The 24,803-nt window shown below is 41.5% G+C and overlaps 1 protein-coding gene across 9 annotated transcripts in view; it reads right to left on the bottom strand.

Moving 5' to 3' along the window:
* Window positions 1-24,803, bottom strand: part of SLC20A2 (solute carrier family 20 member 2) — a 107,363-nt gene that overhangs the window by 75,875 nt on the left and 6,685 nt on the right. For 6 of the 9 annotated variants that reach the window (XM_081221035.1, XM_081221036.1, XM_081221037.1 and 3 more), the window contains one exon: window positions 24,708-24,766. The exons of 2 other annotated variants lie outside the window; for them this stretch is intronic. The gene's annotated coding sequence lies outside the window, so the exon portion shown is untranslated. Of the gene's footprint in view, window positions 1-421; window positions 1,040-24,707; window positions 24,767-24,803 lie in introns of those variants that run through there. One more of the 9 variants, XM_081221033.1, reaches the window with a different exon arrangement.

Below are 24,803 nucleotides of genomic sequence, written 5' to 3'. Positions count from 1 at the left end.
ACACTCCCATTATTTCTGCGCATAAACTTGTAGCTCACAGTAAGTGTAACAGGAATCCACTTTCAACATTTTTTTCCCTCTAAGAGTTAGGTAACCATTGAAAATAAAGCTCAATGACACACCATTCCATTAATCAAATATTTGAGCAGATAAAGTATATAACAATCCACAGATTCCTTTTGCAAAGATAAAAATAGTAAGAATCACATACTTTCTCTTGGGAAAATCGAGTAAGGCAGGTTTCTTACATTAGGATACATTTAAGGAAAGCCCTTTCGCCACCATTCTTAGAAGCCTCTAAAGTGCCCACCCCAGAGTTCCCAGTTTTCCCAAGAGATAAAAAATTACTATGATAGCAACATTAGGAAGATTTAAGGAGAAAAGAACAAAGAGAAATCTGAAAGGTTCACCCAGTACTCACAAGTACTTTCAAAGAAAATCGGGGCTGCAATTCTTCCAAGACTGCTCTCTGGGGATCTCCAGCACAACCTGAGTCTAAAATAGACGCCTCTCACACGGGGCGGAGAAGTCACATTTCAGCTTGCTAACTTCTACTTGGGTAAACAGTTTTACAACTCATAGAACAAACCCTGGCTAAAATTAACTGCACCGGCGCAGCGGGCAGGAACTCGCTGGTCTGCATCATGTGTGCGGGGATTTATTCACTGGGACAACATCGGTGTCCTCTTAATGGGAGATCTGGCCAAGGGGCGTGCCCTGGGGAACAATACGGAGCATCATGATTATGCTAATTATTGAATTCAGTCCCATGGTGCTATCTCCTTTTACGCTGTTTTCCTGTTTTCGCAAGTACTGACAGAGGGGGAGAGAGTAAGCGCTTTTTCGCAGCAGGCGTTCCCTTGCTTTTTAAGCACTTTCAAATCAGACAAAACTTTGGCAACAAGGTGGCAGTGCTCTATGCTCTTCACGAGGAAAAACCAAGTAAAGGGATATTCTGTCAGGTTATTTACACAGCATGATTAGACGTGGTACTCCATGAAATTAAACAGGCATCAAAGACACATACCAGCAAGTCTACCAACAAAGAGCGGTAAATGAAAGCTCTTTTTTTTTTGATGCGTAATGAACGAATTTCGTTTGCCTTCTGGCTTTGTCTTCTGAACCTCCCAAGGAGCCGCTGTGAGGATACAGGTTCACTAATAAATGACAACTGAGAACAAATATCTCAAATATTTGCAAAAGGCATCGTCCTTAGCAAGAAGCCTGTTGAAGTGTATTTAACTGCCTGGCTGTCTGGAACTGGTCAGTTGTCCTTTAGAGGTGACACACCACCTATAAATCATGCTGAAGCTCAAGTTGACAGTTAAAGACCCCAAGTACAGAGCTGATATTCAAAAGAAAACTGGAAGTAACACGGAACTTTCTTTGAAAAATACAAATTGCCTTAATAAGTACAACTTGGATCAAAGACACAGAACTGCTTATCTACACAAGATGGTTCAGACTAGTTTGTGTAGCTATTTAAGTTTTTATGACATATTTTGCTCTTACTGGACCCTTTATGAGAGCTATCCAGGCACACTACGAACAGCAATCGAATCTCCAAACATCTCTGGGAGATGTCATTTTCCCATTTTGTTTTTTCAACAGATGGGTAAACAGGGAAATTCAATGCCTTGTCCAGCGCTTCTCACTGAATCAACACGGGATTATTCCACCTCTGCTCCTAACCTCTCTATGACATGTCTTCCATGTTAACTATTCAGCTATAATCCTACAAATCTTTTCAGAGCTGTCCGTTTTCCCAATTTTAAAATGTCATATGTCAGTTTAGATTTCAAGAGATTTATTCTGCTCAGCTCCCACATCCCAGGTCTGAGCTCTGAGGCTCACACCCCAACTCCCTGGTACAGACAGGTGACACGGACCCATAAGACCTGGCTGTGTCCTTATGAAGCACTTGGCCACCTGTGGCACGCCACCCAAAGTGGCGAAGGGTTGGTTTTCACTGGCATGAGCTGGCAGCCGCCAGCACAATCCCCCTCCCGGTTGTTTACAAAAACTGCTGGCTGCCAGTCTGGGCTTCCACCCCCAGGCCCAGCCTTAGGAGGCTACAGCCAGCACGTGCTCACCCCCGTGAGATGGCTGCCCTGCACTCACCATCCCAACCCCAGGCACTGGAGTGGGCCCCCCAACTCTGCGCCAAAAGAAAAGAAGTTATCGAAGATGGCTGACCTGTGATTAACATATCAGTTCTCAGTGATCCACAGCGGACTTACTCCGGAATTCTTAATGCCAAGGGAGGACATCAAGAGGCTATTTTAGACACAATTATCCTTATCCTATTATGTCACAGTTCAGTCAAAGAGTTTCTAAGCCAAAACATTATTTCTAGCCTAAACTGAAAAAAAAGAAAAAAGCCAATACACCCTAAATACTTAGGCATAGGATCTGGCATCGCAGAGGGCCAAGATGATGGACCCACACCCCGTACACTGAAGGCAGGGGACGCCGAGCAGTTTTCCAGTTCTTCACGTGTCAAATATGCTGGGTATGACTCCACTGTTGCTTTCAACAGAGGCCACACCTGTTCCAAAATGCAAGAACTAAAACATTCCAAAGAAAATAGTGTAGCCTCCAATGTACCAGTCACCCTGCTGTTTCCTTTTCATTAGTGAAAAGAATGTGAGAGTCAGCTGTACTCTTGTTCCAGGCATACCTGTGACAGTAGAGAAAAATCTCTGTGCCTCATTTTAAAGCAAGGTAAAGCCTCCCCGTTCGCTGTCCTGAACTGTGGGTGGCAGGGATGAGGAGCTGTGCGCATGGGGGCCGGCGCCTAGGGGCTCTTCAGTCCCACAGACCCATGACATCCAGACAGAGACAACTGTTCTGACGAACTCACGTTACTGGACTGGCCTGGATAACGACCCTCCGGAGCAGCTACCTCTATAATTTAATATTTTCTAGTCACATTAAAAAAGTAAAAAGAAACAGGTGAAATTAATTTTAATCACATTTTTTTACTTAACTCAATACACCCAAGATGCTGTTATTTCAACATGTAATGAATATAAAGATCGCCAGTGAGAGGGTGGGAGAAATGGAAAGCCGAGGAACTCAGACAAACAGGAAGAAAACGACTCAGAAAAGAGAAAGGACTAAAAGGAGGACAAACAGACCAAAACGAGGAGAGATGAAAAGGAGAAAAGCGTTTCTCCCTGGGTATGGAATCGAGTTATAGAATCATGTAACAAATACTGTTCCCGGAAGACTGGAATGTAGCCGTTCCGGGACGTGCTGCTGAGGATACAGAAAGGAAAGACAAGGTCTCTATGTCGAGGAGCTCACGGCTGAGTGAGAGGGAGGGACCCCCCCAGCCCCAACCTGGCAAATACACCATTCTGGTAAATAGGGCGATGCAGTTATGTGCTGTGGGCCATGGGAGCACAGGGGAGGGGGGCAGCTTCATTTTTAAATGAAGGTGATTTCTAATGAATTTTCTTTATTGAAGTCTAGTTAACTTTCAATTTTGTATTAGTTTCAAGTGTACCGCAAAGTGATTCAGTTATATACATATAGATATTTCTTTTTCAGATTCTTTTCCCATATAGGTTTTTACAAAATATTGAGTAGAGTTCCCTGTGCTCTACAGTAGGTCCTTGTTGTTTATCTACTTTCTATATTGTAGTGTGTGCATGTTACTCCCAAATTCCTAATTTATCCCCCCCCCGCTGAAATTTTAAATATATGTCCTGGAGTATTTCAGGATTCTGAATTTTGGAATCTAGAAGAGTCATAGATAGATTATTCCAAAATATTTAAAAATGACATCTGGAACCAGCAGTAAAGTTTCCCCTCTGAGTGATTTATCATCTTCAAATTACACCTGGTTATTTGGCCTAACTAGTGAAGGTACAAGGCAGGAAAAAAGTAGGAGGGGAAAAAATTCACATCTCCCCACGGTCCCCAGTTTCTCAGAGGATGGCATAAAGTACTCAAAAGCTTCGTGCTGAAAAAAACATCCCCAGCCCACTGGGGAGAAAGTCTTCTTTGGACCATAGCTGGGGAGTCAGTAAGACCTGGTTCAAAAGGCAGCCCCACCCACCAGCTGTATGACCCCAGGCAGCTCAGCGGGCCTGTGAGTCTGCTTCCTCGCCACCCATAAAACAGGGGCGATGGTGCGACAGCAAGGGGCAGCGTGAGGACTCCGGGCCGGCCAGGCACCCGGTCAGGCACGGCCAGGCACGCGCTCTCAGTACACCGCTGCGCCTTTAGGGTCGCACCCTTTCCACCTTCAGTGCAGCCCTCGCTGAAGATCGGTTTGGGATGTCACTGAGTGAGGGTGAAAGCCTCCCTACTTTCATACTTCCAAGCTTCAAAAAAGAAAACGTTGAAAGGGGCTTCAAACAACTGTTAAGTATTTCAGGGGAGCCAGGGTCTGCCAACTGTCTCTGAAAACCCTGTGGCCTGGACAGCCTGCTCAGTTCTCCTCTATTAGAGCAGCTCGGGCTGCAAGCCTAAGGCTGGATCAGAATTCAGGGACACTGACCAACAGTATGCCCAAATTTCATATCTGGTAGGTGGTGCAGTAATAGCCCCCCATCTGTTCCTGCTTCCCTGTATCCAAACCCTGGAAGAGCCCCTGCCCACACTGACCCGGGCTTGGCCTGCAGACGTCACCCAAAGACTTAAGGGCGGGCCCAGGGGAGCCGGCCGCCTCCTGCTGCACTTCGGAGCCCTGAGACCACCACCTGGAGACTCCCGGCTAGCCTTCTGAGGATGAGACCACGTGGACACAGACTTGCCCTCTGCCACTGAAGCCCCACCCCGGGCAGCCCGACGATGGCCCGACGGGCCAGGAGGCCATCCCAGGCCATGCGGCCCCCAGCCAAGCCACCAGCTAACTGCAAAGACCAGCCGGGCTAGCTCCAACCGGAAGAGCCACCGGGGTGACCTCCCGAACTGTGAGATAGAAGGTTTCCTTTTCCCAGCTGCTAGAATTAGGTGGCTTGTTATATAGCAAACGCTCACAAATATACAATCTTCAAAAGGTCTGTAAAAGTGCATCCTTTTACTTCCAAACGAAATCCTTTAAGACTAATCTACGTCTATCTTACTCTTAAAAATTCACAATTCTAGCTTTAAAAAAAATCCACAATTCTGATGACTACATCTACTTTGTCATCTCCACTATCACGTTAATCAAACTAAAATGAAACAGTGATATGGTCTGATGATAAAATTGCTAAAAAGGTAAGTACTCTATTTATTTCATCCTATAACTGGAAACAAATATAAGTGGCCTTCGATGCTACAACTCTCTGTGCTGAAGTAATGACTTCTCCATCCTGACCTTCAGAGTGATTACATGGGCAGAGTTCACAGCCTTTCAGTCCGTCTTAATACTTCAGAAGTGGATTAAGAGTACCATTTACACACACGTGAGCAGAGAAATCTGACTCAAAGAATAAACCACTTTTTCTCCAGCATTTTTTGCAAGCTAAAAATATATATACACATAGTAGCAAGTTCAAGACAGTTCTTTTTTCAGCCTTTGAGAAACAGCTAATTCTGCATAATTTATAACATAATTATATCAGGACTATGAAAATAAGGGCAGCATTATTACTGCTGTTGTTTGAATACTTATTTTAACAGAGTTAATTTTTTAAGTATCTTAGAAGTCTCTGGGGGAAATTTATCCTCACCATACATTCCTGACAGTCACCCATTTAACAAACACTTGTTAAACAACTGCTTCCTGCCACTAAGAAACTCCCAAGCATTTGCAAGATTTGAACAAACGGCAGGCTGCCCAAGACTATAGCAGAAAATGGTGTTAGTGACAGTTCTACCTTCAAGAGGCTTATAATCTGATAGGAGACATGAGAGTATATATATAAACTTTCTACCATATAAGAGGGTAATCAGTAAGCATCCCAAAGGGTAAAAAGCCTTTCCACTAGGAATCTAAGAAGAGGAGGCTTCTAGTTGGGTTAGTCAAGAAAGGCATCGTGGAGAAAGTGGCATGTGAACTGAGCCTCTGCCTGCTGATAAGCTTTCAACAGCAAAAGGAGAGGAAAGAACATTATACAGAACCAACAACATGAGCAAAGACGGAGAAAAAGGAAGGCTGTGATGCATGTCTGTAGCCTGTATGTCTGGGAAATGGGTTTCAGCTCTGTCAATTAATAGCTGTTTAGATCACTAATAAAGTTCCTTAATTTCTCCAAGTTTATGCTGTAAAGTGTCCAATGATTGTATGGAGTCCAGAGCAAGACTGCCCGGGTTCCTTCTAGTTTCAACACTTAATAGTTGTTGACCCTGGACAGTTACTCTCTCTGTGTCTCAGTTTCATCATCTTTAGAATGGGCATAACAATATACAAATTTCATAGGGTGACTATGAAGATTAAATGAGTTTATATTTGTAAAGCATGCAGAACAGTGCCTGGTGCTTAATATATAAATATTTTGTTAAATAAACAAACTAATGTTCATGCATACATAGCAAGATAGATAGATAGTTAGATAGCTAGACCAACAGACAGATGTGTATCAATACAGAAATACAGATATAGCTACATCACCAAGGACAGAACGTGTACGTAGTAGGTGCTAGATATATTTAAATTTTTCCTTCGTCTGAAGTTCACAGAGCACTGTACTAGAACACAAGGGTCAGCCATGTTTTCCCGTGCCTCAACATTAGCCTCCACTCAGAAGATCAGAGACTGTCCCTCCCCTTCTCTCTTGGGGCAACCGTTGTGCACGTGAGATGCTAGGTTTAAACTGCTAGACAGACACAGCACGGCTGCCAGATTCAAACAAAGCTGTACTAATGTCTCATGTAATAAATGTACCTTCATTGGAAACATAAGCATAGGCTCATTTAAGTACAGTCGGAACCTCTATAATTTATTAGTATTCAAGCTAATCTAAAACAAGAAACCTTAAATGTACTGTAATTTGAGATTTCAGGGGGAAAAAAGTAGACAAGGCCACATGATTCAAAAGGTAGGTTAATGAAATCTTACTAATTCTAGTCTAATTTGGCTTCAAGTAGTTATATATCCAAACTGAAAACACTTTTAAATGCAGTTTTATTACTTGAACCTATTAACAAATATTAAACTGAGTTCCCTCTGTTTTTAAGATGAAAATACAGATTATACTAAAAAAAATACTGCTAAAAGTACTTGAAAATATTCTGCTGTGTTGAAATAAGTAAAAATTTCCTGCAGTCTTACACTATTTGTTTCGAAACCACTTTTTCATAGATAATGGAGCAGTAAAAATTTCACCCCCCACAGATCAAACTGTATTGTCAATTCCACACTGGTGAACAGAATGTGAACTAACAAGTTATGCTGAACTGCTAATCGTAAATGCCCACTTCTCAGTCGACTCCATCCAATTATAGGGAAACTATTAAGAATCAGACAATAAGCTATTAACCTCCAAAACCTTCTGGCACATTAGCACTCAGTATTCACTTCTGTTATTTCAGCCACGCTGTTTCACAAGCAATTAAGCCAACTTCAACAGCTCCTACAATCTCTTTTCAGGGTAAGGACTAAAAGAGGGCTGTAGGTGAGCCCTTTAATAGAGCCGTGCTGCTGGGTTCATTCGAATCCCAACTTCATTACCTACTAGCTTAGCAACCATAGGCAAGTTAACAGACTGTTGTAAAAATGAGTCAATGGACATACAACACTCAGAACAGTACTTGGCATGGATTTTTTTTTAAAATATTTATTTTACCTATGTAAAATAATGATGTAGGGGAATTCCTGTTTGAACCACCTGTACATAGTAGAGAATCTACTTTGGGGCTCTGGGTTTTTACAGGAAACTTGCAGGGTAAAGCTGAAAGGACCCTCATAATAGCAGCCCAAGGCTGCCCGTTTTACTAATAATAATTTCAAGTAAGTTCTCATGGCTCCTGTGTTCCATTCTCAAGTTGCCAAGCATTCGTAAGATGCCTAAGTGTGTGGGAAAACATGACACTTGGTACCAGTTTACCAAAACAGTTGGGAAATCAAGGATTTGCTTACTAACTTTTAACAGTTTTGTTGTAAATGGATGTGGTCTGTTCTCAACCAGACACACTGAGAAGTGGTCACTTCGGGGGTAAGCAGTCCAAAATCAACCTCAAATTAGAAGAGCTGAAATATTCATAAGAGATTCTAACTTCACCTGGCTACAAGAACCCGGTAGGTGGCTGGTTTCAATAGGAGGACAGAGCCTAGTCCCTTGAGATAAATGTACATGATTCTATCTCTTAAATACTGTATATTTCATTTAAAAAAGTGCTCCAATGAGGGCTCATGTTTCAGAATATCAGCAATAAACAAAAAAACAGAAGGATTAACAACTCAGCTCTTAAAACTGTAATAGCCCAGAAATTATAATAATCCAAGAGGCCATTCTCAGAAACACAGAGACCGGCTCCTTTACACAGACCCTGGTTCACAAAAAGAAGCGTGGACAAACGGTACCAGGGTATTGGGGTTGATTGTAGACTGTGAAACAGGAGACAATGATCCATTTTAGACCTTAGTGCTCACACTGTAAGACTCGGTTTCTTCTTTTTCTTGACATTCTCTTCCTGTCTCTCTAATTGCCAGGAAAGGGTGCATTTCCCAGTTCTTTGAGTCAGATCTGTTTTTTAAAAAAGTTCCTGGGCTTCCCTGGTGGCGCAGCGGTTGAGAGTCCGCCTGCCGGTGCAGGGGACACGGGTTCGTGCCCCGGTCCGGGAAGATCCCACATGCCGTGGAGCGGTTGGGCCCGTGAGCCATGGCCGTTGAGCCTGCGCGTCCAGAGCCTGTGCTCCGCAACGGGAGAGGCCACAACAGTGAGAGGCCCGCATACAGCAAAAAAAAAAAAAAAAAAAAAGTTCCTAAAAAATAACTAAAAATAATTCTTTTTAGTTTCACTAATTAAGATCCTTTCACGTCAACTATATTGAAAGGAGGAGTTCTTGATAAATCCAGATTTCTTTAAGGCTTAACATGGGGAATACAGCCAATATTTTATAATAACTATAAGTGAAGCATAACCTTTAAAAATTGTGAATCACTACATTGTAGACCTGTAACTTATAAAACATTGTACAACTATACTTCAATTTTAAAAAGTAAAAAAAAAACCCTCTTTTTAAATAAGATGATGGACACGTAAAAGAGTAGCATATTAATAAATTCCAACTAACACTTTGATTTTGAATAAGAAAATTCTTGTTATTATTCAACTCTAAGATATGATATTGGATTATAGGATAATAAACAGCCAGTCAGACAAAGGGTATTCTAGTTGTTCATACACAGCCTATCAGAAAAACATGCAAATCATGATGTCAGACTAGTACTTACTGTTCTTTGTGTAAAAGTGTTAAATAAGCCATATCTTCTGCTAAGATTGTAGTGGTAGGCCAGTGTACAGGAAAAATAATTAAGATAAAACCCCGAACAGTATCCAAAAGAATCTCTCTGAAATCATTCACTAAAGTAATCTCTTTCAAAATTTAATCCTGGGAACTGAAGAAAAGGAGGAATCAATCACATTTAAGTTATGATTCTTTAGAATGTGTTGGACAATTCTGAGACACACTGAGAAAAAAAGTATTAACAACAGCCAAGAGAAGACGGCAGCTAAAACTTAAGGGTCAGAGATGAGATCAAAATTAGAAACATATAATGTCTGGAGAATCGTCCATATAAGGGTATCTTTAAATCAGTAACTAAGTTAGGATAATCCACTGGGCAAAATAAACAGCTGCCATCATCGGAGTGGCTGATTCTTCATCTCTCATTCAGAAACCTCTGTACCATCTCAGCAGCCAAACATGACATGACTTTACGCTCGACAATGTTTGAAGCTATTGTCAAAGCTGGTCTCGACTTTCCTAGTCCCAGGTGAGAAACTCATATACTTCGATCTTTCCTTTTTATAAAAGTACAAAAAAGCAACAGTAGAGGATGAACTTCTGCCGAGCCTTCCTCACCACATCTGGTACAGCATATTTACTTACACTCTCCAACCCCATGGACTTTCTGATTCCCCAGAGCAGGCTGCTTTCCCCTCTCATTGACTTATTCATCAGACTTTCAGGGAACTTGTTAAGCTGGTGCCAAGCATGAGAAAGGTGAAATAAATAAGGATCTTACCTTCTAGGAGTTCAGTGTGGTATGGAAGACAGACACAAATGATTGCAATACAGTGTAAGGCCTATAATAGAAGTCTGCACGAAAGGAGGGTTGCAACTGTCTTTGGGACTTGGGGAGGGTCTGCGACGGAAATGACCAGGCAGAGAAAGAGCGAAAGGCATTTGGGGCAGAGTGATCAGTCCAGGCAAAAGCTCGGAGCCTGTTCTGAGAATAGCAAAAACTATGTGCCCAGAGTGTAAGTGACAGGATGTGAATGGGGGAAGAGGCAAAAGATTAGGCTGCAAAAGTCGACTGCTGAGGTCCCTATGTGCCAGGCTAACTCGGTGGTCCACTGTCTGGTAGCCCTGAGGCTCTCCACTCTGGCTACACATTAAAATCTCCTGGGAAGCTTTAAAACAAAATACTGATGTCTGGTGTTTGTTAGTATCAATTAATTGGTCCAGGATGGGGACTGGGCATTGGTGTTTTTTAACAGTCTTCCCACGTGACTCTGTTATGTGGCGGGGGTGAGAACAGCCACTACAGGCAACAGGGAGTCAACACAACCGTATGCACAGGATGGGGCTGTAAGAACACCAACAAAATAAATAAATAACTGGGCAACAGTGTGAAGAGTAGATCAGAGGCACAGAGACCCGGGGAGGAATGTCAATGGACAGGTTACCGAATACAGTCGAGAGGTAAGAGTCCAAGCCAGTAGTTAGTGTAACCTTTCCTGGGTCACTGACCCGTGTGAAAGTCAATGAGAAAGGTCAGATGCCTTCTCCTCAAGAAAAATGCACCTAGGTCAAAAAATAAACACATAATTTCACGGGATTATGAACCTCTTTGAGCAGTGGACTCAAGTGAAGAAACCCTGACCTAAAAGCAGTGATAGAAAGAGGAGAGACTTTTGACGTAGAATCAATAGCATTGATGATTCCCAGGGGAGGGGAAGGAAGCGGGATTCAGGCTGACACCACCGCTTCTAGCTTTAGAATTGTTAGTGATAAACATGGATTCGTGCACTTGCTTAAGTGTCAGGAGCGACACTAAGCACTTAACGTGTCTTCCTCTCAGGGAATCTTCCCAATTCTAGAAGACAGGCTGCAATCAGGTTGATCACCGAAGAAACTGAGGTTTAGAGACATTAAGGCGCTTGTCCAAAGTCATGCGGCATTAAGTGGCGGAGCAGGAATTCAATCCTCCAGAGCCTGCGGTGCCCCCGGCACCTCTGGAGGGTGGAAAAGAGACAGGACAGAGCAGAAGTAGATTGAGGATGAGAGGAGGTGGGGGGGGTGGGGGGAGGGGACACACAAATTAGTTTTAGACATGCTGTGTTCCAGACAGTGTAAGACATGTCAGTGGCACTATCTGCTACGTCAGGAAAAAAATAGAAAGGAGCTCAAGAGGGGACAGCAGACGACACAGCAGTAGGATGTTTAGGGAGCCCTCTCCGTGAGCCGGGCACCGTGCTAAGGGCTCCTCTCGGGGCGTAAGCGCTATCGTTACCCTCCCTCTACAAGGAAACAGACTTGGGAGATCAGGTCCCGGAGCCAGCAAGTGGTGGAGCCCATCTCCTTAAGCCCTAACCTAGACCTCTCTGGTGCCACAAAAAGGAATGGAACCCATGGTCGGAAGTGTGAGCAGCCCCCGAGCTGTTCTAAGACCACTAGTGTGAGATACAGGGTTTTTTGGTTTTTTGGTTTTTTTAGAGCTTTATAATTAAAAAAAAAAAAAAAAAACTTGACAGTATGTATCCATTTCCACAACCTAAAGGATTTTTATATTGTTTCAGTTACTGAGGGGCGATAAGAGATATCTGTGTCTCACCCAAGTGAAATATCAGAGCTACATCTGCACAGGGCAGTATGCAGACTTGGATGCAGGCCTGTGCAGACAACAAGCAAGACACAAATTCCAGGCAGTGTTATTATCATCTGAGTCAGGATTCAGAACAATTAGTCTAATGAAGATAGCGTCCTATGTTTCCGGAGGCCACAATGAAGCCAGGAAGTGGTGAAATTTCCTTTTTTACTCTCTTTTTGCAGCATGAAAAGAATGTGGCTTTTCTCCTCTCTAAAGAAACAAAAATAAAGTCCACACACTACAGGCCTAGACTAGTTACTTCAGGTTTAACAGTGGAATAACTTATGCGCCGCAAGTTTCAGATAAAAACCTGTTATATTTTAACATTTCAGCACCTTTGAAACACCTGTACTGGCAATCATGTAACCTTTGAGTTAAAACCATCCCCTCTATAAAAGTACTTTAAAAGAGCCTACAACATTATCCTAGAATTTTCTCCTGTTTTGGAATTTAAGCACCTGAGAGAAGAAATGACAATCCGATTAAAAGGGTTTTGAAGTCCTATGGTACAACCTTTCACTTAGAGCAGGAATGCCTTCTACAGCCCCTGTCCTGGTCCCCCATCATAGGCTTGAAGTCATTACTCTCCAGGGCACCCACCCCATCACTGGAGAACTCTCACCAGAGCTCAGAGCAGGTCACAATCCTTTGCCTTGTGATGTCCACTCCTTCAGATATTTACTGAGCACTTGTGCGTCCACACGCACAAGCTCTCCACACCACCTTCCGGTCCTGCCAGTGCCTAACGCACGTCGCTCTTCAACACCCTCTCCTTCTGCTCCAACAACCCAACTCCCCCTCCGGTGCTTCCTCCCGCGACTTCACTTCTCAGCCCACCACCGGTCTCCCTCCCCTGCTAATGTCTCACCTCAGCATGGGTCACCGGAGTAAACACATTCACCAGGTGTGGTCTAACGTCTATTTTCAGCAGCCGCATCACAGAGAGGCTCACAGAAGCCTGTGGCCAAATAAACTCATAGCTCGTTTTTGTCTCAGGTGCATGTGGGACAGTCCTCAACTCCTGCAGATGGTTCCTCCTGAGGCTACTTCATCTTGCTGGTTTTAGAACATTACCACAACCTATTCAGATTACTCTGGATCCAGTCTGCTATGTGTGGGATTAGTCATCTCTCCTAGGTTGATGTCAGCCTTCTTCGAGGCAACAGCCCTGTTGAAAATCTGATGAAAGCCATAAAATGTACACAGTTTTGCAATCAATATCAAATGATCCCTGGACCCCCATGAAGCCCATCTATTGGCCTGTTTAAGGTGAAACCTTAGGAATTCTAGGACCTATAAAAGACACCTACGGTCACTAGAATTCATTCAGATCCATTTCTAAAATAATTGATTCTCCTATCTAATGCCCAACTTAATACCCAGAAGAAGCCAATTAACTGGAATTCAACTGAACTTAACTCACTAATTCTATCAGAGAAGATATCCAGAAACTAAGAAATCTGCCTAAAACCAAACCACAGGTTTTAAGAATACTTTAGACACAAAAGCACAAGCACCTGAAGTTATACGTACAAAGATACGTGTTGCATCACTGTTTGTACTGACAAAAAAAAGTGTGTGGGGAGGAACATCCTGAATATCCATCTGCAGGGAAATGGTTGAATAAATTATGGTATATTGAAAATTTTAATTCATTTTTTGGAAACAAGAGTTAGAGCTGATCTATTGACAATGGAGAGATATCCATGATACATTAAGGAGGAAAAGCAAGCTTCAGAATAATATATTGAGTATGATCCTACTTAAAAGCAAAAAAACCCGACAAACCTTACATCCTTAGACATACTTTTCTGAATACAGGAAAAGGTGTGGAAGAATTCGCATATGTGAACATGGGTGGGGGATGAATTCTTTTTTTCTTTGTTCATCCTTGTATACTTTCACTTGTTACAAGCAAATGCTGCTTTTGCAAGGTAATAAATTTTAAAAAGAAAAGAAACTAAATAAAGCTGACAATAGGATCTATAAATAGATTCAGCTCTCTCATCCCAACACTCCAGGCAGGTTTTCTTTTTCTTTGGCTGCACCCCACGGCATGCAGGATTTTAGTTCCTGGACCAGGGACTGAACCCGTGCCCCGCGCAATGGAAGCGTGAAGTCTTAACCACTGGACCACCAGGGAAGTCCCAGGCAGGTTTTCTAAATGCCTAATTTCTCCCAAAGTTTCCCACCCACAGTATACCTTGGATGAAATCTAACTTCCTTTTTGACTTTTCAGTGATTCTGAGTTTTTCACTGTTTGGGGTACTTGATTCCATGTCACAGGCACTCTTCTGTAATACAGAGTAAAGCTGTGCTTTGTAGATTAAACGTGTCCACAGTTCACAAGTGTGATTATTTTCCCCCTTAGGAAAATACGCACCTCAGCAGAGCCGTAAATAAAAGGTATGCGGAATCCACATTAGTCCAATACGCAGGAGATGGATGCATGAAACACAAACACTAGCAAATTCTAAGGTGAAGACATATGAGCAGAGATGCCATTCCTGTTGGTTCAGGGGTTCTCAACCTTGGCTAAACATCAGAATTACCTGGAAGCATTTTTTAAAAATACCAGTGCCTGGGCGCCACTTCCAGAGATTCTAAGTTAACTGGCCTGGGTGTAGGTACTTGTTTAATTTTTAAAGCTAACTAGATAATTCAGACAGAGTTAAGAACCACTGCTTTTTACAGTTATCCTCTTCCTTCCTTTCTCCCAATCTTTCACAAAGAGCTTTTTCTTTATCGGTTATTTTAAGGCTACATTTGGGAAAGCCAAAACCGATCAACCAGCTGACCCTGTCCACCGTCTATAATTCATATCGGCCTTATGTGGACTTTTGATGCCCAAATTAAATAAAGTTAGGTAAATCCATGGCTACCACAATTAAGGACCCTTCATATGTCAAAAGAGTATTTGTATTTTCACCTGAATAATTTATCATTTATTATAAACTTTGGAGACAATGATTTTATGAAACATCTTAGGATGCCAAACATTATGTTGGAAAGCAAAAGTGCCAGCAGTATTCTACTGATTATCTGAAATTTTGCCAGACATTAGTCAATTAATGGACTTCCTGGTTTTTTGCGCTAATCTAAGTATTTTTAAAAATTCAGCTCCACCACATCGCAGAAAATTGATAAAAAGAAAAAACATTGCATGAACTATCTCCCCCATCCAAATTTAGTATCTGAGAACAATTATATGTCCAAGAAAATTTTTGATAAAGTATGAAAGGGGATTCGTTAACAAAATGAAATATTTATTTAGTACATATTACATTACAGTACAAAAAAGACAGAATTCTATACTTTGGACGCATGCCACAATTTATACAGAAAGATAGTTTAAAACAAAGGACAATGTATATTATTTAGATGATTTATAATGGCTGGTATATCTACAAGTGTGGACAGCATTAGCATATATTTTCAAAGAAGCTTACAACGGTCCATCAAAGGAGTTTTGATCCAGGAATTGCGCTCCTAAGCATTTATCCTAGTGAAACGAAAACTCAGGGCCACACAAAACACCTGTATACAAATGCTCACAACAGCTTTATCTGTAACAGCCCCAAACTGGAAACCACCCAAATGTCCTTCCAAAAGACAAAAGGTTAAACTGTGATACATCCATACCATGCCAGTACTCAGCAATAAAAGGGAACAAACTGATATACGCAACAGTGTGAAGGGATCTCCGGGGCATTATGCCGAGTTAAAAAAGCCAATCTCAAGAGGTCACAGGCTGCATGATTCCATTTATATAAGAGTCTCAAAAGGATGAAATTATAAAGCTGGAGAACACGTTAGTAGTTACCAAGGGTTGGTGGGTAGAGGGAAGGTTATAAAGAGGTAGCAAGCAGAAGCCTTGAGTTGATGGGTCAGTTGTGTGTCCTGGTTGTGGTGGTGGTTACACAGATCTACACGCGATGGAACTGCACACACACACACACACACCCCACATATACATACACACCCACAGTCACTCACACACACACACACACACACCACATATACATATCCACCCACAGAGCCATACACACACACACACCACATATACATACACACCCACAGTCACACACACACATACATACACACCCACATAGTCACACACAGACACATATGCACACCCACATAGTCACACACACACCCCACATATACACACACACCCAGTCACACACACACAGACCCCACATATACATACACACCCACACAGTCACACACACCACATATACATACACACCCACACACACACCCAGTCACACACAGTCTCACAACACACACACCATATATACATACACACCCACACATAGTCACACACACACACACAGTGCATGTAAAACTGGAGAAATCTGAATAAGCTCTGTGGATTGTACCGAGGTCTATTTTCCACTCTTGCTCTGGTACCAGTTGTCTCTGGGGGAAACTGGTGAAGGATACACGGGAACTCTATATTTTTACAACTTCCTGTGAATCTGTAACCATTTCAAAACAAAAAGTTTAAAACAAGTTTGAGGCAAACATGAAGGTGGTGACTTACAATAAACCGTTTTTCTTCATCTAAGTGAAGGTATAAACAAGTAAGGGGAGATATACCAGATGGCTGGAGAGGAAAAGATGACGAATAATATTTGCTGAGCATTTATCACACACCAGGCACTACAGCTGATCTCATTCAACTCAACACTCAGTCCAGTGAGGTGGTGGCTGCTAAACAGCCTCACTTTTCAGATGAGTAAACGGAAAGGTAAGAAATTCAATCAAGGTCACACAGCTGGCACGTAGCAATGATGTCAAAGTTAAGACCATCTCAAAGCAAAGAGGATGGTTATTGTATCAAGAAGGGTTTAAACAGTAGCTTAATATAGGTAGAGTAAGTGAAATACTACAGATGTAAAATCTTAAATATGCCTACAGCACACCTGCTGCACAGCGTGTCTTCCAAGAACTTAAATCCACAATACACATCAGCCCTGGATAACTGAATGCACTTGACCAGAGATGTATTTGAAACTGTGGTTATTTTTTATTTATCTTTTAAACTTTTGCTTAGAAATGAGAAGAAGAGTAACATTGATTTCTCCTCTTTAAAAGGCGCTCCCTGAATGGAAACAGGTAGATAAGAGGAAGCCAGAATTCAGAAATAATACAAACAAGGCACTCGAGACGGGGGTTTGGGGGGAGGCGTGGTGGGGGGAATAAAGCTGATTGACTGTCACAAAGCCTATCCATGAAAGAAAAGGGAAAGCTTGCGATCTCGTCAAGTGCCAGGCAGGATAGTCCGAATGAGGTTAGAATAAGACCAGAATCCTCATACAATTAACAACAGGGGCTAGCAAGATGAATATTTATTTGCAATAAAATAGTTTTAAATACAATAATGCAGTTAAGGTTGGCTTCGGTATGGCTTAGAAAAAAGCAAAAGGAAACTTTCTGCCCTTTATCACTCCATCCATAAATTCAATGCAAATAATAAGGTGGGGGGTAGTGGGTGGCAGTTTTAAACAAGATTGGCCACAAGCTGACAGATAAAGCTGGGTGATAGGGACACGGAGATTCATTCTCAAAGCAGCTTTTGGGACCACTGGTGCCACCTGCACCACCAGCCCCGATCACATGAAAAAAAGCAAAAAGAACAGAGGCAATTACGGTGATGAACACACCACTGTTCTCCCAGGTCAGGTGGAAATGCTCACTCCTCAGAAGCCCGCTTAAATATCCTTGAGAAAGAGTCAGGGACACCTAAAATGTACAACGGGCAGTCCTTTTAACACTGCAGCTTTTCCTGAAGGATCAAAGAATATTTTCATAAATACAGTTTTTGAAGACTGTTCATCACAGGCTTGTTTACAATGGTGAGAAACCTGATACCTAAATTATCATTAAAGAGGGATTAAATATTTTATGGTGTTCTCTTACAATGGAATACCAAGCAGCTATGGTATTAGCTGCTTGGAAGACATTAACCCACAATAACAGGGTGTGGCAAAGGGAGACAGGAACCAGCGGAAAGCTCTCCAGATGGCCAAAGCTGGAACGATCTGAGCAATACAGTAGTGTTGTGTCAGACTATAACACAAGTATAAATCCCCACTGGTCTACACTGATGTAAGTAAATGACTGGATAGATGAATACTGGGGAGAACAGACAAAGCTCCTGTGCTGCAGAATTCCAAACACTGTAGGTAGGTCCCCTGCCCTGCCCCAAAGAGGTGGAGCGTGGCCCCCAACTCCTGACGTGGGTGCTGCCTTCTTCCCAAGAGCACAGATGCGAAGGGGAGAAAGAGAGAGTAACTTTGCAGTACAGACACCTGACAGGCGCCGCCTCAGTCAGGATACCAAGGTCAGCGCCACACAGACAGCGGGACCCCTTGAAACGATGGGATGAAAACGTCTCTTGGCCCCAGGGGTCTCTCTCCCCCAAACACACAACCCCAGTCGAACCATGAGAAGAACATCAGCCAAACCCCAGTTGAGGGGCCCTCTACAACAGCTGACTAGTATGCCCCCGAACTGTCCAAGTCATAAAAAAACAAGAAAAGTCTATGAGAAACCGTCACAGGCACGGAGAGCCGAAGGAGACCTGAGGACTGAAGTATGGAATCCTGGACGGGATCCTGGAACACAAAAAGACAGGAGGTAAAAAAGCTAAGGAAATCTGAGGAAGCATGGACTTCCGTTAATAACGATGTATCAATACTGGCTCATTAGTTCTGACAAACACACCACACGAAGGTAAGATGTTAATGATCAGGGAAACAGGGAACTCTTGGCGCCAGCTCTGCGATTTTCCATAAACCCAAAGCTGTTCTAAAATAAAAGGATTATTTTTAAAAAATGAAAAAGAAAAATTTTCATGAAGATGTAAACTTATAATGCTGTGGAATGATGGCCAATATATAATAAATGAAAGAAGAATTACTAAACAACATGCATGTTATGAATCTATTTTTGCTTTAAAAATATACATATATGTATTTATACACCAAAAAGTCTGGAAGACCAACCATACATCAAACCACACACCTAGTGATTTCCACCACTTCCTTTATACTTTCCTATAGTATTTGGTTTTGTTTTTCCACTAAGCATTGGTTACTTTTAACATTGAGCCTCAGTACTCCCACCGTCAAGAACACAGTTGTTTTATTTTTGGGAAAAAGTAGCTGTACAGCATAGAATTAATAGGGACCACCTTAGCTCAAAATAAGATGCATTTATAAGACAGCTAAACTTTACTTTTTCAAGGGGAAATATTTTAAAGGCAGAACAGAAAAGTGATCGAAAGCATGGGATTTCATCAGACCTGGAGTACAATCCTGGTTTCACCATTTACTGTCTGTGTGACCTTGGGCAGCTCAAAAAGCTCAACATCCTCACTTTCACAGTGGGGAGCACAAACCTATGCATCTGCAGAACTGCCCTAACATTTATCTGCCTATTTATTTATCAATATAAACACATATTGCACATAATACATAAATGTATATTACATAAATGTATTTCATAACCTCAAATTTTATTAGAAAATTACCTGACTAGTAGCAGAGTTCGATGTATGTCAAGAGCCTGGCCCTACTGAGGCTCCATAATGGTAATTGTTGTTGTTACCAATAATAATAATATACAAAAATCCAAGAAAAAATTAAACACTATCAGAAAAAAATTTCATTTCTCAAAATATATAATATGGAGCACTGAAAGACAAAACCAACACCTCAATCTGCTGTGATGTCCCAAAGCCCTCTGCTAACTAGACATTCATTAGGGTGATTAAACCTGTTAACATGCCCACAGGACTGCTGTGGAGAATCTTCCAGAGAATACAAGTGAAAGCCACTTGTCTAATCACAGCCAGCTTAAACTAAACTTTGGAATATTAATGCACCAAGTCTCCCTTGCTATGGAAATGAATGTAACATCAATACAAATTAACACCAGCCATAAAATACAAACGAAACTGATTTAAATCCCTTGACTGTAAATAAGGAACTTTAAAGATGCTTTAGACAAGACATATATTTTGATCAAAATTCTGGGCTGGTAGTTCCATTCCAATACTGTTATTTAAAAATTACCCCAAATACAACACTTATAATACACAAAATCACGACAGAATATTTAAGTCTAATCATGCAATGAATTAGTGGACTTTTATAACAAGACTCAACAACCCAGAACAGAAGAATCATTTGTTTCAAGTGAAAAGTTTACCCGGCCTGGTTTATCCTATGGTCTAGGACATAGACCCAGATTTTAAAGAAATTAATCAACCATAATATAAGCAAAATAATATTAAATCACTGTGCCAATTTTTTCTACTACACTAGAAAATGCAGACTGTTCAGTTTGGTTCTGTTAAAAGAAGTTAATTTAAACAGCTTTTAAAATAACAAAAACATAGATATAATCCAGGAACTAAATTTAGGTTCGTATATATAACCCAGTGTTGTGATTACAACTCTGTTACAAAGACTGATTTTATAACACATTCCAAAGTGTCTGTATCCAATAAATCTTACTCTAATTTTCCTGATAGCAGTTGTTACAGAGACCTAGCCCAGTGATGTCATTCTAGCTAAACACTTTAAAACCTGTGGCATATTTCTGTCAAATATGCTTAACTGTAGCAAATTTTAAATTTGAGAATGGATGTGATGTATGGGAAGAAATCACCGTCACTGAGAACTACACCTGGCAAGTAGACTAAGTGAAATAAACTTCTTTTGGTTAAAAAAAAAAAAAAAGAGGGGATTGACTACAAGGTTAAGTTTTCCTAAAAACTATAAAACCAGGGCTTCCCTGGTGGCACAGTGGTTGAGAGTCCGCCTGCCGATGCAGGGGACACGGGTTCGTGCCCCGGTCCGGGAAGATCCCACATGCCGCGGAGTGGCTGGGCCCGTGAGCCATGGCCGCTGAGCCTGCGCGTCCGGAGCCTGTGCTCCGCAACGGGAGGGGCCACAACAGTGAGAGGCCCGCGTACCGGAAAAAAACAAAAAAAACCTATAAAACCAAATTTGAAATGGGAATTCCAAGCATGTGGGGCAGCAACATTATCTACATAATAAGAGTATGTTCATCTGCCATGTTCTCTACCGGGTGTTTCCTTCTCCACTCTTTAAACAATAACTGACTAATGGACCATACTGGCACCTCGTATGTATTAACCTCACTGAATCCGTGTAACATTACTAGACAATTATCACCATTTCAAAGTGAAGACACTGAGCCTTTGTGCTTTCAGTAACTGACCCAGTTCACACAGGTAATAAGGAGAGACCAGCAATTACTTCATAATTGCAATACACACACACCCCGTTACCTACACATTATATCTGACTTTTTGAGGGTTTTGACCTCTACTTTCTGACTCTCCCAATTAACCTCTTCCTATGACAGCAGCTACTTACGTATATTTTTGCATCTGCCCTACGGTATTGCAGTTGTTCACTTATCAACATTCCCTACTCGATGATGAGCTTCCAGCGAGAACGGCTCACACCTTGCTCACCCCTGTAATCCCAGAACACAGTCCTGTATTTAGCACATCTGCATGCATTTCTTGTTAGTACTTAACAGTGGTTCTGATGTTGATTCTGCTCATGGGTGGTGAACATTACAGAACCAGCTTCAAGATACCTGCCAACCACTACCTCAAGGAGGGCAGACGCAGGCAGAAGGGAGATTCAATGTGATCAGCTTGAATCTGTAGGGCTGTTCTTAACATAGCATTTAGACACTACATTATGTGGTATATAGGGTTTTTCTTTTTCACGTTTAATAAAGCTGCATCTGCACTCACATAAGTCCACCTCCAGTAGTTCACTGCACAAAACGAAATTACAGGACAGCACGACACTCATAGTGCATGCAAGAATGAAGGAAAAATATACGACAATGTAAACCATCAACAGCAGAACGTTACGATTTTGCCAAAAAGCTACCTTTTCATTACAACATGACTCCAGAGTCCAGAGGGGCAAGACCACACAATTTATACGTTTTCCCACACAGGAAACTAACAGGGTTGGTTATTCATGACATTTGGAGACTGGTACCGTATAATTACAAAATGACACAGGTTAATACTTAAGGAGTCATCAAGTCTCTCAAAATAAAATGAATATTTACAAGATTAAGTTTCTGTTTTGTTATTAAAGTCCTGGAACTTCAAGGAACATATAAAAATACAGATGACTTAGTACTCATATTAGTTAACAGAATTACTGATACTTTTTATTCTTTTAGGGGACCATTTACCTACTAAATCTTTGAGTCTGCGGTTTGTGGTTTCCGTTTTCCGTCCAGTTATAGAAATTGATTGCCGAGTCCTTTTGTGGTATTTATCTTTCTCTTCTCATCCTCCACCCACCCCTACCCCCAAACCTGCTTTGGATGTCTGTCTTTAATTTTTCAAGACAAGGCAGTGAAGTGAAATGGCATGAACTCTTGAATAAAGAGTTAAAAATGTTAAAATCATATGTTAAAATCATATGACTCTCCTCTCTTTAAAGTAATATTAGTCTTCTAGAATACCAATCTAATTCTTAGAAGCAGAAAACACAGGAAGCTCAATGTTCCAAGAAAAGTCAATAATAATTGATTCATCCTGGCTACCCAGGAAATACACAGCAAGGACCTGTGTTCTATGCAAGTACAGACAACAAATGCATCTAGTAATACCTGCCACCCAGGGACAAGGAAAATAGAAAAAGAGCTCACGGAGCAAATGCACAAAAGGTACAGGAAGAAAACAGCATAAATGTAGGGCTGAGCAGGAATCAGAGCTCGATGGAAGCCGTGACAGATCAGTGGGCTCTACAGACAGAAGCACACGGAGGTGGTGGAGGAGAGGTCGTCACCGACGGGAGGTGACAGAAGTGAGCAGAGGCGAGGAGGAACCAGGCAGGGGTGAGAGGACAGGAACTGAATTACAAGAGGGGACAAGAAAGGACGCGGGGCCCGCGAGGGAGGAGGCATGCCCAAGGGACAGACAGCATTTTCAATGGAAGATGAGTCATAGAAAGAGGAAGGAAGGAGGCAAAATGCAAAGACACCAAACAAGAAATTCTGGACAAATGAGGAAAAATGTGAAAGTGAGACCAGGTGATAAATAAGTAGGGTAGAAGGCAAAAAAAAAAAAAAAAAAAAAAAAAGGGATAAAGTAAAAGAAACCTCTGGAAATGGAAATATTAAAAGGAGACAAATGGTTTCTGGAATTTCACTATATTAAATTAAATTTTTAAACCTGTTCTTTTGTTTCTGTTTCTCTCTGCTGGGTAAAACTTGATTGACAACAATGGTTTCCACAGTCTCCAGAGGAGAAAAGTATTGATGAGGTCAACTGACTTAGCAGCAAAACTAAGAAGAGTTGAAAACAAAATTTACTTTTGTCAGTTAACCATCTTAGCTCTAACCCACAAACTAATTTTCTTTCTTTCTTTTTTCCGTCAACTTGTTTCATTCATACCTATTTCCTCCCTCCTGTATTATTATTATTTTTTAACAACTTTATTGGAGTATAATTGCTTTACAATGGTGTGTTAGTTTCTGCTTTATAACAAAGTGAATCAGCTATATGTATACATATATCCCCATATCTCCTCCCTCTTGCATCTCCCTCCCACCCTCCCTATCCCACCCCTCTACGTGGTCACAAAGCACCAAGCTGATCTCCCTGTGCTATGTGGCTGCTTCCCACTAGCTAGCTATTTTACGTTTGGTAGTGTATATATGTCCATGCCACTCTCTCACTTCGTCCCAGCTTACCCTTCCCCCTCCCTGTGTCCTCAAGTACATTCTCTACGTCTGCGTCTTTATTCCTGTCCTGCCCCTAGGTTCTTCAGGACCAATTTTTTTCCTAGATTCCATATATATGTGTTAGCATGCAGTATTTGTTTTTCTTTCTGACTTACTTCACTCTGTATGACAGACTTTAGGTCCATCCACCTCATTACAAATAACTCAATTTCATTTCTTTTTATGGCTGAGTAATATTCCATTGTGTATATGTGCCACATCTTCTTTATCCATTCATCTGTTGATGGATACTTAGGTTGCTTCCATGTCCTGGCTATTGTAAATAGACCTGCAATGAACATTGTTGTACATGGCTCTTTTTGAATTATGGTTTTATCAGGGTATATGCCCAGTAGTGGGATTGCTGGGTCATATGGTAGCTCTACTTTTAGTTTTTTAAGGAACCTCCATACTGTTCTCCATAGTACATGGCTCTTTTTGAATTATGGTTTTCTCAGGGTATATGCCCAGTAGTGGGATTGCTGGGTCATATGGTAGTTCTACTTTTAGTTTTTTACGGAACCTCCATACAGTTCTCCATAGTGGCTGCATCAATTTACATTCCCACCAACAGTGCAAGAGGGTTCCCTTTTCTCCACACCCTCTCCAGCATTTATTGTTCCACAAACTAATTTTCACACTGACACATACACATCAGTGACCTTAGTGACCAACTGCTTCATTTACTAATCACAAAAGCTTTCTCTCTCCCTCACTTTGTCTCTCTCTGTGCTTATCAGTATTTGGAGAAATCCCTGCTTCTTAATACTGCCCTAAAAAAGAAAGGGCGGAGTAAGAAGGTGACATTTACACCAATACTGCTAAAAAAAAAAAAAAAAAAAAAAAAGTCTAATGGAAGCTTAACACAAGGTTAAAACAGTAACAGTGAAAAGATGCAAATTTCCTATAAATTTCTACGACCCACCTTATTCTGGACTCCTACATAACTGAAAACAGAACACAGAGATCATCCTTCATTGCCATCTAGAAACAACAGAAGAAAACAAAACACTTAACAAGA

The sequence above is a fragment of the Mesoplodon bidens genome, assembly GCF_964165515.1.
Source record: "Mesoplodon bidens genome assembly, chromosome: 20".
In the NCBI taxonomy this organism is placed as follows: Eukaryota; Metazoa; Chordata; class Mammalia; order Artiodactyla; family Ziphiidae; genus Mesoplodon; species Mesoplodon bidens.
Note: the sequence above shows the minus strand (reverse complement) of the source record. Positions and strands in the feature narration are given on the sequence as shown.